This window comes from Arvicola amphibius, chromosome 3 (assembly GCF_903992535.2).
Source record: "Arvicola amphibius chromosome 3, mArvAmp1.2, whole genome shotgun sequence".
Classification (NCBI taxonomy): Eukaryota; Metazoa; Chordata; class Mammalia; order Rodentia; family Cricetidae; genus Arvicola; species Arvicola amphibius.
In genome coordinates, this window is record NC_052049.1 from 156486201 (window position 1) to 156499564 (window position 13364).

The 13364-nt window shown below is 38.2% G+C and overlaps 1 long non-coding RNA gene across 1 annotated transcript in view; it reads left to right on the forward strand.

The window, feature by feature from the left end:
* The first annotated feature begins 654 nt into the window (after positions 1-654).
* LOC119809164 overlaps positions 655-13364 on the forward strand; it is a 31680-nt gene continuing 18970 nt past the window's right edge. Inside the window, exon 1 of the long non-coding RNA XR_005284631.1 lies at positions 655-748. This is a non-coding gene — a long non-coding RNA (uncharacterized LOC119809164). The remainder of the gene's footprint in view (positions 749-13364) is intronic.

Sequence of the window (13364 nt, forward strand, 5' to 3'; positions counted from 1 at the left end):
TGCCTGCACCAAGCATTTTCCTCTCTTTCTGTCTTGTTCTCTTCTCCATACTCTCAAGCCTAGATTCCTCTTTCTACTTACTCTATTTACCCACCAGGCCTACCTATCCCTTTAAAGTCTAACTATTGATCATTTAGCTTTTTGTAGACCAATAAGATGCCTTAGGCAGGCAAGGCGAAATAGCAACACATCTTTACATAGTTAAACAAATGCAGCATAAACAAATGTGACACACCTTTGCATAGTTAAAATAATATTCCACAATAGATCTCTATGAATTTGAGGCTGGTTTACATAGTGAGTCCCAGGACAGCTAGGGCTATGTAGAGAGACCCTGTTGAGAGAGAGAGAGAGAGAGAGAGAGAGAGAGAGAGAGAGAGAGAGAGAGAGAGAGAGAAAGAGAGAGAGAGAGAGATATTGAGAGAGAGAGAGAGAGAGATATTGAGAGAGAGATTTGCTGAATCAAGCCCTAGACTTGGAAGGTGTTAGCAGTCGAGGTAAGGACACTGATTGGTAGGGAACAAAATCGTATAATGGGATTTAGATTAGGGGTTTATCTCTGCTAGGAAGTAATCTTAATCTCTTCACTCTTAGTAGAAGATGCATCTCAACCCACCACTTCCTGCAGTTAATAATGCCCTGCTTGTTTCTCCAGACATGAGCTCTCAGCTACTGCTCCAGTTCCAATGCTGCCTTCCTGCTGCTGTGCTCTCCACTATGATGGTTATGAACTCCATCCTCTGAAACTGTAAGTCCCAAGTAAACTCTTTAAGTTTCTTTAGTTATGGTGTCTTATCACAGCAAAAGAAAGGTAAAAGCAGTGGAGGAAGTTGGAGGTGGTACAGGAACCCTTTCTCGATTATTTTTGATATTTTTGTTAGTCTACAAGGATTTCAATATTAAAAAGTTAAAAACACTACCATTCCATCAAAATTTGCATGTGATTATTATATTCCAGACATTAAACCAGCCCTAGGTTAGAGAGATGAGTCAGACATGATGACTGTTCTCAGGAACTCCATGAAGAAACTTGTATATAAACAATAAAGCTGTACAGCTGGGAATATCACACCCAATAGCAGGTAATCTGCATGAAAATTAAGATCTGTCTTCTGGCCTTTGTTCTTTTGTAGGAGGAAGGTTGCTTGTTCATCCTGGTTGCCCAGAACCAAAATAACCACACAGAAACTATATTAATTAAATCACTGCTTGGCCCATTGCCTCTAGCTTCTTATTGGCTAACTCTTACATCTTAATTTAACCCATTTATATTAATCTGTATATATAATCGTAGCCTTCCAGCAAAGTTCTGGCTTGTCTGTCTCCAGCAGTGGATCCATGGCATCCCTCCATGACTCTGTCTTCTTCCTCCCAGCATTCAGCCCAGTCCTCCCTGCCTACCTAAGTTCTGCCCTATCAACAGGCCAAGGCAGTTTCTTTATTCATTAATGGTAATCACAGCACACAGAGGGAACTCCCACATCATTCTTCCATCAAGTAAGGCATGAATTGTCTTACTCTGCCTTCCAAATCTCCTACACATCTTGCTTCCATTCCAATGTTCAACATGGGAAGAGGCTTAACACAGAGATAACTAATGCTTCTTACATTCTGTTGATATCAGACAATGTGGTGGATAATTAAAATACAATTTCTCTATAATCAAAATACAAAGTCTCTCTAAGTCTCTATTGAGCTCTGTTTGCAACTCCTATGGTGCTTCAAAAAATCCATATTTATATCCCAGGAGATGACACCATGGGTTGGAAAGACATTGACAAGAAGTGCTGACAGCCAGACTTCACATGAGTGCTAAAGTTCCACTGAAGTTTACAACTGAAAGAGGCAGAAAGAAAGGGCATAGTGGTAGAAGTTGAGGTTAGACATTTGAGAGGGGTTGACTGAAAGGACAGGCATATGGAAAAAGGCTACAGAGTTTGGTATTGGTTCTGAAAGAATGATAGACAGTGACGTGCTCCTGCCAGAGTTGAGGATGTAACACTGATTGCAAAAGTATAAAGGGCTGGATTAGTGGGATGAGACCAGTGGGGCTAGAGACCAAGAGACAGACTTAGTTTACTATTACCATGTGGCATGTACCCTCGAACATGCCTGTTTATACACAAACATCCTCTCTTCCTCCTTTGTTGTGTGACAGGGGTCCAGTAGGATGGAAGTGGCTATTTTACTCCACAGGGCATTAACTGTGGTCCTGCTGGTGGCCAAACTGGGCTGGAAGGTCTAAGAAGGCTTCATTCTGCTGCCTTGCAGTACAGGGTTCCTTTTCATTCTTCCCCGCTTCCATAAATGGTACCATTTTTTACTTAGGTCCAAAAAGAAGACAACTTACTTATGTCCTGTTGTGGACTCAGTTGTGTTCTTGATACCTCCCTTAGCCACCCCCAAAGATACAGTGAGTTCTGGATACTGTAGTTTACAAAAGTGAGGACATAATAGAGTAGGTTAGGTCTCCAATCCAATGTGATTGGTATTCTTCTAGGAAAACAGTCCTCTAAAGATAGGGACACACCGGGGCAATGCGACAACAGAGCAGAGATAGCATTTTCATAGTTACAAGCTGAAAACTTTTTGAAAGCTTCCAGAAACCATGGGATGTTAGACAAAAGTAAGGAGGAATTTGCTTACAGTTTTCAGAGAGGAACACGACTCTACCAACACCTTCACACCAGACGTCTACCCTTCAGGTCTGTAGCATGGGTAATCCCTATTGCTTTCACTTGTGTTGTGTGTATTGCTTTATAAACAAAACCTGAGGAAACTAGTACTGTTCTTCTCCATATCCTACTCACCAGCAGGTCTTTTTGGTTCCTCAATGTGAACATATGTGTGTGTGTGTGCGCGCACGCACGCACATAAGAGTGAATCCATTAATTATTCAGGCAGATGGCACATACAACAGCATGCATGTGGATTAGTCATCATCTTCCACCTTGTTTAAGACAGGACCTCTTCTTTGTTGCTGCTGCTTCATGTGTCTACTGTCAGCTTCTAGAGATTTCCCATATCTGCTATATGGCCATATGAGCACTGTCCTTAAAAATGTGTGCTGTCATGCCTGGCTGTACATAGTTTCTGGGGATTTGAACACAGGTCTTCACATTGTACCAGACCTTTATCTACTGAAACATCACCTCAATTTATTACTTCATAAAATCCATCAATATTGTTTTTCTCTAAATGTTTCACTTTTTTGAGACTCATAACAGATAACAAGAGATAGAGAACCAGGCTGTGAATGTGTCCTAATTAGCTATACCTGGATAATCTGGACTTTAACAGCACTACTGCTTGGCCCTAATTAGGAAGACTTAGGAAGTATTAATAGATGATCAAGGGCAGGTACAAAAGTCCTCTCAAACATTCAACAAAAATGAAAAATTTCAGATCTTCTTGTTGAACTTTTCCAAGTGACGCCACTGAGATTCAGCTAAACTATAGAGTGCTCAAAAGACTTTTAAGCCAAGCTGTGAGATGTTGAGCTGTCAATGTGCATCATATAGAAAGGAACAGCTATCAGTTGGCACAGATGTGATGGCTGTACCAATTTAGATGAACTATTGATGACTTCTAAGAGACCAGCTGGCAATCGCCATTCTCTTTGATTGTGAGACTGGTGGTTCTACTGTGTGGGCTTTGCTGTAATTTCTCAGTGAATTTCACAGGAGGGAATGTGTATTCATGTCATGTTCAATCTTTAAGCAGAACTACTGATGAGAGGGGTCTTACTATCAAACCTGTGGTCAAGAGGAACAGATGCCCCTACCCTTTCCTATCTCCAAGTCCCAAAGGCCTCTTCTCTTCACCTTCACAAGCAGGTGACCACATCAAGTATTAGAGGTGATGTAAGAAGTTGTGAGTTGGTTGAAGATTTGGTAACAGAGTTCTATTTGGGCTGCACTGCATTCCATTTTGGAATAGTGGCATCTGAGAAGAGGAGCCCGAATAAAAGATGTATAGAATTCAGGATGGACAGAGGCCCAAGTGATGTAAGGTCATTGCATGCCCATGCCCCTCTCCCAGCACAGGTTATGTTGCATACTCTCAAAGCTCCAGAGACATTGGCAGAAGCAGCACTGGCTGGTTATTCCCTATATCAAGAAACAGACTGGCAGAACACTCTGGAACAAGAAGACATAAAACTGAGTTATCCCTGAACTCAGATATCAAAGCAACTTGAGAGTGTCTCCTCCACTTACCATGATGAATGATGAACATGAAGGAGACCACTGCTAGGAACTGACTCTCCTACTAACACCAAGGGTCTTAGTGTTTTATTGCTATGAAGAGACGCCATAACCACAGCAACTCTTATCAATGAAAACATTTAATTGGGGTGACTCACTTACAGTTCAGAAGTTCAGTCCATTATCATCATGGCAGGGAGCAAGGCAGACAAGGTACTGGTGAAGTAGTCCTGAGAGTCCTACATCTTGCGGGCAACAGCACAAGATCTGAGACACTGGGTGGTATCTTGAGCATGGGAAGCCCCAAAACCCACCCTCACAGTGACACACTTCCTCAAATAAGGCCGTACCCACTCCAATAAAGACACACCTTCTAATAGTGCCTCTCCCTTTAGTGGCCATTTTGTTTAAAGTATCTAGTTTGTTTTTGAGGTTATTGTTAGTGTGATCTTCCTTTTATATGGTAGTAGGATTGAGGCTTCAAGCAAAGTGTGCTCATTAAGGACACCTTCAGGGCCTGGAAAAATGATTCAGCAGTTGAGAGTACTTGCTGCTCTTGCAGAGGACCAGTGTTCACCTGGTGGCTCACAGCCATCTATAATGCCAGTTCCAGGAGATCAGATGTTGTCTTCCAGTCTTTGTAGGAAAACTGGAAAGTATAGACTCCAAAGTGGTATACATACGTAATGCAGATAAAACACTGATATGCATATAATAAAATAAATAAATCATTTTTAAAAATTAAAAAAGAACACCTCATACAAAACCAGAAGAGAAATCCATCCCAACAGATACATAGATTTCAGATAGATTTCAGTGGAGAAACATGAGAAAAAAAGGAAGCAAGGGCCGGGCGGCGGTGGCACATGCCTTTAATCCCAGCACTCGGGAGGCAGAGGCAGGCGGATCTCTGTGAGTTCGAGACCAGCCTGGTCTACAAGAGCTAGTTCCAGGACAGGCTCCAAAGCCACAGAGAAACCCTGTCTCGAAAAACCAAAAAAAAAAAAAAAAAAAAAAAGGAAGCAAGGCCATAACTGGTCTAAATTTCATAATTTTTCCATAGGTCAATTAAAAAAAAACAAAATTGTTCATGTGCCAAATAAAGAATCTGGAGGTCAAATTTGAAAAAAAAAAGAAAGAAAAAGAAAAAACAAAACAAAACAGTCAATGAACTAAGTAGGAGAAGAGATGAACAGGTAAATGAAAGAGAAGTTAATTTATGCCATTAGTATCTTAGTTTATTTTTCTGTCTTTTAGGGAGCATAGTTGTTTATTACTAGACAGAAAATTTAGCAGAGAGATGGATATCTTAAAGAAAAAAGAAATCTTAGAAATAAAGATCTCAATAAATCAGACATAAAATTCAGTGTAAAATATCACTAGTAGCATCACCAATAGATCATACACAAGAAAGAATTTCAGACATTGAAGATAGATTTAAAGAATTATTATATCCAGATAGCAATAAAGAAATAAAAATAAGCAAGTAGAGCTATACCTTTCAGAAATCCAGTAGGAATAAGAGGCCAGTCCTATGGATCTTTCACATATACAAATGCTATAAACAAGAAAGAGAAAGGAATCACCCAACCATGAGGAAAGATAGGGACATTTAAGTATAGGAGATATTTAGAACCTCAAATGCACATCAATAGAAAATAATTTTCCATGACATATTATAATCAAATGCTGAGCATAAAATACAGAATATTGAAAGCTACAAATAGAATTGAAAAGTTACTTATTAAGGGAAGTTTATCATAACAACAGTCAAACTCTCAATAGAGTCCTTAAAAGTCAAAAAAATGTAAGATGTATTTCAAACATTGGAAGTAAGTAACTGCCAATGAGATTTCTATATCCACAAAAAATGCTTTAAAACTGGTGAAGAAATAAAGATCTTCAATGATAAGCACAAAATAAAGTAATTCATGACCACTGCACATGATAATTGCAGAAATAATTCAAGGAATCTTGCATACGGCAGAGGAAAAATATGCTTATAGACATATGAGCTTGAGAGGAAAAAAAAATCTCATGAGAAAAGTAGATGAATGACCCAAGAAACCAACAATCTCTAAGATGAATAGGGATAATGAAAATAGAGAATACTCAAATCAACCAAGAAGAAAAAACCAACAGACAGCAATTAGCATATACTTCATTTTACGATTTGAATATGAAATGTTCCCCACTGGCTTATATGTTTGAATACCTGCTTCTCAGTTGCTGGCACTGTTTTGATTGTGAAACCTTTGGTAGGTAAGGCCTAGAGGGAGGAAATGGGTTACAGGTGGGGAGTGATGCTGAAGATTATAGGCCAGCCCTACTTCTGCAGGAACATCCAGTTTCCCGGTGAGCTGAGACATGAGCAAGACATACTGAGAACTCCTGTCAGTACTGATACAAGCTGGTCCTATTGCCTTTCCTACCATGAAACAGCAAAAAGAAATCCTAATTTTAAGCTGCCTTTTACCAGGCATTTGATCATAGTTACAGTAAAAGTAACTAATATAACTCCTAGTCATGACCCTAAATGTAAAAAGACTAAAATTTCTAATTAAAAGATGTAGATGGTCTTATTGGATTAGAAAAATAAAACTCACCTATTCTCTGTCTGCAGGAAACGTGCTTCAATAACAAGGAAGCACGTAAAGAGGAATGGGAAGAGATAAATGATGTAATTATACTATAATTCAAAAAATGAAAGAAAAATCACACAGACTGAAAATGAGATGATGGAAAAATATTACAAATGAAAAGTGAGAGCAACCTGGAATACCTGTATTTATATTTGACAAAATAGACTTTGTGTAAAAATTAAACAAGAGAGATAAAAAGTCTAAATAATAATAATAATGAACTATCCATCAAGAAGACATATAAATAAAGTGCACCAAACATTGGTAAACCCAATTACATAAAATAAACACTCTTGGACATAAAAGACAAATAGGTCCTGAAGCAATAATACCTGAAGATACCACACCCTTCAACAGCTAGGTCATGCATACAAAATAGTTAACAAAGAGACTTAGATTTAAACTGTACCATAGATACAAAGCTATAACAGCCATCTATAGAATCGTTCCTCCGAAAAAAGTTAGACTATAAAAAAAATGTTAACAAACATCAGAGCTGTCAAATTTTCTGCATCTTATCTGTTCATAAAACTAGAAATCAACAATAAGAGAAACAACTTTGTAAAGGAATGGAATTTGAACAGTATACTTTTGATCAATCAGTGAATCAATGAAGAAAATAAGAGGGAAGTAAAACTCACCACAACCAAGTTGGTGTGAAAATCCCACGTACATGAATGTGTGCATACAGCAAAGGTAGTTCTACAAGGGAAGCTGAGAGCTATGAGTGCCTACATTTTAAGAAATGGAAAGAGCTCAACAAAATAGCGTAATGATATACCCCAAGGTCTTTGGTAAGCAAAAAGCCAAACTAAAAATTAGTAGCATTAACAATGATCAGAAACCAAAACAATGATCAGGGTGTCAATTAAACAAAGGCCTGGCCCTATGGAAATATAAAAAAAATTGACAAAACTTTAAACAAACTAATACACACAGAAAGTCCACATTAATAAAGTTTGAGGTGAAAAATGAGATATTACAACATGTTAGAAGATCATTAAGGTATATTTTTAAAAATTATTATACTCCAATAAATTGGAAATCTATAAAAAGTTAACAAATGTATGTACATATATAGCATATAAAAATTGAAACAAGAGGATATAACTAGACCATAATGACGATACATAAACTTAAGTAATTTTCAAGTGAAGAAGTGCAAATGTTCAATAAATACATGAGGAAAAAGTCAACATCTTCACCCACTGGAGAAATTTAAGTTAAAAACCACATTCAGATTTTGTCTCACTTTAGGCTGTTACTGAGAGAAAAACCTAGCTGAGGGGTGGAAGGAATTGTTCTGAGTAGTTTACTATTGAGATACCTGTGTGTGTGTGTGTGTGTGTGTGTGTGTGTGCATGAGGTGGGGTGGGGCTAACACTCTTGTCATGTTGCGCATGTGGTATTTAGAGGACAACTTGCAAGAACCTGTTCTCTCTTTCCACCATACAGTCCTGGGAATTGAACTCAGGTCCTCAGACTTGGTGGCACTGAGCTGTCTTGCCAGTGAGCTGTCTTGCCAGTGAGCTGTCTGGCCAGTGAGCTGTCTTGCCAGCCTCCATTCCCGTGTTTTTCATGCAGGATTCATAAAAGCCACGTTGTGAAATTAGTTTAGATGCTCACCAGTAATTGAACAGATAAACAATACATGTCATATCTACACAATAAGGTTTTATTCCCCCTGTAAAGAATGAAATAATGGTCATTTCAGAGGTAGAACTAGAGGCCATCATGCTAAACAAAGTAATTCAGACTCAAGCAAAAGTATCCCATTTTTTCTCAAATGTGGAATTTCTCACACTAAAGGACATGAAAGTAAACATAGCCTGTGAATGCTTTAGGAGTGAAAGGAGGAGGGAAGCTATGAGGCCAGTAAGGAATAAAATGGCCAAAGTAAATTACATGTATGTATGAGCATGTCATAACAAGACCAATTATTTTGTTCGTATAATAATACACAATAATAAAATTCCATAGAGTTAAAACAAGTTTTCCAGATCCTGGAGCCCATAAGTCCTCTGATCATTATTCTAAGTTGGAAAATCAGCCAGGCTTTATACTAAAATTACCCATGCTCGAGTCCAACTTGCCCAGATTTTTCTTGATATTTTATTTTCAAGTTGTCAAAAGCTTAGCAATGATATTCATGATGGGGTCTTTCCCGCACAGGTAATGGTTTTCCTAGCATGATGCCCTCTACTTCCACAACGCCTCAGTGGATTGGCTCCTCTTGTCTAAACTCTGCTCGCATGATGCTCTCCACATGAAATGTTCTCTTGGCCCTCTTCTCTTCAATCCCCCAAATCCAGTACATCTCCACTTTAGGATGTACTGATTTTTTTTCTCTGTACCTATTAAAATTTTATATACGTGACCAGGACAACTTCTACTAATTTACCCGGCTGGGAAGAATAGCTGCTGCCTAAATTTAAGCAGTCTGATAATTTCTCCTTATAAATATGTCCCCATTACACAGCTCCTTTCTCTGGTACTCAGGCATTGGCTTTAAAAAACAAACAAGTAATCAAAAAAACCAAAGCCAACTGTTTATTGAGCCTTTTTTAAAAAAATGTAATTTTTATATGTAAAAGTACATATAAAATAGCTCTCAAAATGACTCAAGGAAATAGATGATATTTTTATTTCCATTTTGCACACTCCTCGAATCAGCAACTTCCATTTGTAAGAATTTGTTGTGAGTGTTCTAATCTTGTACATATAAAACTGGCCTGTCGCAAAGTTATTCATCTTAGCAGTAATTGTGATAAAGGGCAGACACTTAGCTAGGGATTGGCTAACAAAAGTGTGCATTTGTTTTAAAGACAGGGTCTCTCTGTCTTTAAAACTCTATATGTAGACCAGACTGGCCTTGAACTCAGAGATCCACTTGCCTTTGTCTCTGGGACTAATATCACACTCTACATCACACATCCTTAAACTATGGAAAGTTTAAACAATGCACCATACCTGTATCTGTTGGAAACAATGGCTTTCTGTGATCTTTAGGAAGAGTCTCTGAGACATATCATACTAAATGGAAAAGGGCAAGCAGACAAGTTGTTTTATATATATATATATATATATATATATATATATATGTATATATATATATATATATATACACACATACAAGTTGTTTTATATATATATATATGTATATGTATATATACCCACCCTCTGGATGGAACAATAAATGCATGCATATATTTGCTTATCTGTACATGGATTATTTATGAAAAGATGTACAAAAGTTGATAACACAAGTTTCCTCTAAGGAGAGGAACCTGGAAATAAGCTACCACTTTGGCTAATGTAGCCCACACACTGCCATCCACCTGCAGGACACCTCATCTCCTTAAGCTGGAATCATCCAGTCTCAGTGTTTCTATTGCTGTCAGAAGACACCATGACCACAAAAACTCTTATGATGGAAAGAATTTATTTGGGTCCTGCTTTCAGTTTCAGATGTTTAGTGCATTGTCATTGTGGTGGGGAGCATGGCAGCATGCAGGCAGACATGGTGCTGGAGAAATAGCTAGAAGTTCTACATCTGGACCCGCAGGCAGAAGGAAGAGAGTCACCTGAGCATGGCTTTGGGCCTTGAAACCTCAAAGCCCATTCCCAGAAACACACCTCCTCCACAAGGTCACACCTCCGAATCCTTTCAAATGCGCCACTCCCTGGTGACAAAGTATTCAAAGTTTTGAGCATGTGTGGGCCATTTTCTATCAAACTACCACACATACCATCAATGAAAATGGACTTAATATCTTTGATTTTAAATCTAATAGACATTGGACTGGAGAAGTAGGTTTGAGAGAGTTGTTATATAAAGGTAGAATTCTTTCTTTTTAATTAAAAATTGTAAAGACCCAGGCTGCAGCTTAGTGGTAGAGTGCTTGCCTACCCTCCTCAAGGGCCTGGGTTTGATCCTCAGCACTGCAATCAACTCAAACACCAAGGCCATGCAGCATCATGTTAAACTATAACATCTGCAGCATGTCAAACCATAAAATTAGTAGATCCCTTTAGATAGAGATTTCTAATGTCCATCATGTTAAAGATATTTTTGATCTACCAAGGCTACGAGCCTCTCAGACATCCACTGGTAGAAAAAGGAGATCTTCTGTGAAGCCATTGAGCTCTTCTTCATGCTTATTCATCTCCCTTCCAGGTGGGCATCCCTGACTTTTTCCTCTAAAGGCATTCCAGCTGAGCTGTCAGCCTCCAGGGCTTTCATGACCACTGATTGCTGCTATTTTTGTTATTCTCCATCTTTTTGATGCTGTTCCATTGTCCCTCCTGTGGTTGCCCTTGTCTGATCTTTAGTATTTTAATTAATGTTGCTTAATTATACTTGGCTCCCTGAGGTTTTTTTAAAGGGTGAATTCAATGGAAGGGACTCAGTGAATTCGCCAATCTCCTGCAGTTATCGAGAACTTTCTATCCAGGGGCACACCTAGTTCTTTCTGTGATATCAGTCATGCCACAGAAAATATAGTGAAACATTTGCGAGGTGAAGGGACCTGAAAAATGACTATTTTATTTTAGCCTACAAGATGAGATTACATACTTGGTATGGAGGAGGCAAAACTGTACTTTTTCCCTGTTGCTTATATTGGAAGGGGTGTTGCTTGGAACTGAGAATTAAATTAATACAACAGGTAAGAAGGCTAAAAACACACATACATTTATTAATATGCCTTACATGCCACATTAACCTTCATAAGGAAAAAAAGACCCAGAGAGACAGCTAAGAGATGAGTATATGTGTATTGTAGTAGACAAAGCACAGAAAGTTGTGTTGAGACAAAGAGGCTTTGTTTAGGGTAGTTAACCATGTGAAGAAGTGACCGGTAAGATATGACTCGGTGCAACAAAGTTTGTTTGTGAAAACTTCCCTTGGCAACAACTTTCTATCCTTGATGATAAGAACAGCATCTTTCTTTTCATCTGGGGAAGATGAAAATTTTTATTCTTGCTTTGGAAAAGAGGAAGAGGGAGGAAAAGAAGCAACAGGGGGAGGAGAATTAATAATAATAATAATAATAAATAATAATAATAATAATCAGAAGAAGAAGAAGAAGAAGAAGAAGAAGAAGAAGAAGAAGAAGAAGAAGGAGAAGAAAGAATTTTCTTTTTGCACCTGCTGTTTTTTAATTGCATTACCTCAAAGTAACCAAATTACCATAGTGACACATTTGAGGTGGCATGTTCTGAACTCTGTCAATATTAAACCAATTTGGCTACATCTCATTGGATGATATCCATGGGACACTGTGAATTAAATAAAACCTAGAAGCAGATGAAACCTTCTGGGTTTCATCTCCAGTCCTGTGTCATCTTTATTCCTTAAAGGCAATGTATATGGTACAGTGTGTCACACTATGTCCTCATGGCCACCTTCAGCTGCCCTTCATGTTGAGAATAATGTTCTTAAAACATCTGAGTTCATCCCTTCTATGAAGTAGAACTTGCCCCCATTCTGATTTTTTATGGTTGCAATTCGATCTCCTTAAAGCCTTTGGTTTGATCAGATTTGATGTCTTTGGATCCCCTTGGTGTTCTCATGTTGATTGGCCTCTTTATCTATTTTGATTTCACCACAAAGGCATTTTTTCTTTAGATTTTAATTAATCACTCTCTGCACATCTATTCTTCAGGTCAGGTTTAAGGGGTCCTGCTGCTACAATGTTTCAATCATTTGTTTCTTTCTCTTAATGTCTCCTAACCCAATATTCTAAGTAGTTCCCATTATCCAGAAAGTAACATTTTGCTGAGTAATGCATGCTGCAGTGTCGAGTATACTTTGTGCAGTTATTGATTCTTTGAAAATTAAGCAAAGATGGATCAATGCAAACAAATCAAGGCTTTCCCTCCAGAGTGTGCTAAGAAAAAGTCAGCCCCCATCTCTTGCATTTGGCTGACTCAAAGGCAGAAATAACAGTGGGAACGCATTATAGGGGAAAGACAACACAGCCAGTGTACCCACTATAGAGTGGAGTGGAGTAGAGAAGCTACAGGCTCTCCAAGGAGCAAGAAAGTGTCCTGTGATGGATACAGATGGATTTGCACTTATCTGATTGGTCCTAAGTTAGAAGCAGGGTGTGTGTTAAGGAGGATGTTGGTCATCAACAAGTCTTGACAAGCTAGGGATTGCTGTAACATAGGTTATAGTCTGGCTTACTGGGCTGTAAACTCTATAGGCTATTCCATTTTTTCTATGACCTGGCTATTATCTACTTATATATTCAATCTCTCAATTCCAAAATGCACATTTACTGCCCCTAATACTTAAACAAATCTGAAATTAGAGTATATCTTATTATAATCTATACATGTCATGTTTTCATTGGCAAAGGGTTTCCTTTCTTTGCAGTTAACAAAATGACCTTACTTCATGGTATCTTAGACTTGATAAAATATAATATTGTGGTGAAAAAGAAGCTATGATAGATATTCTTCTCAAACTTTCATATCATAATGAGGACATTCATTAAAGAATTTCAACATG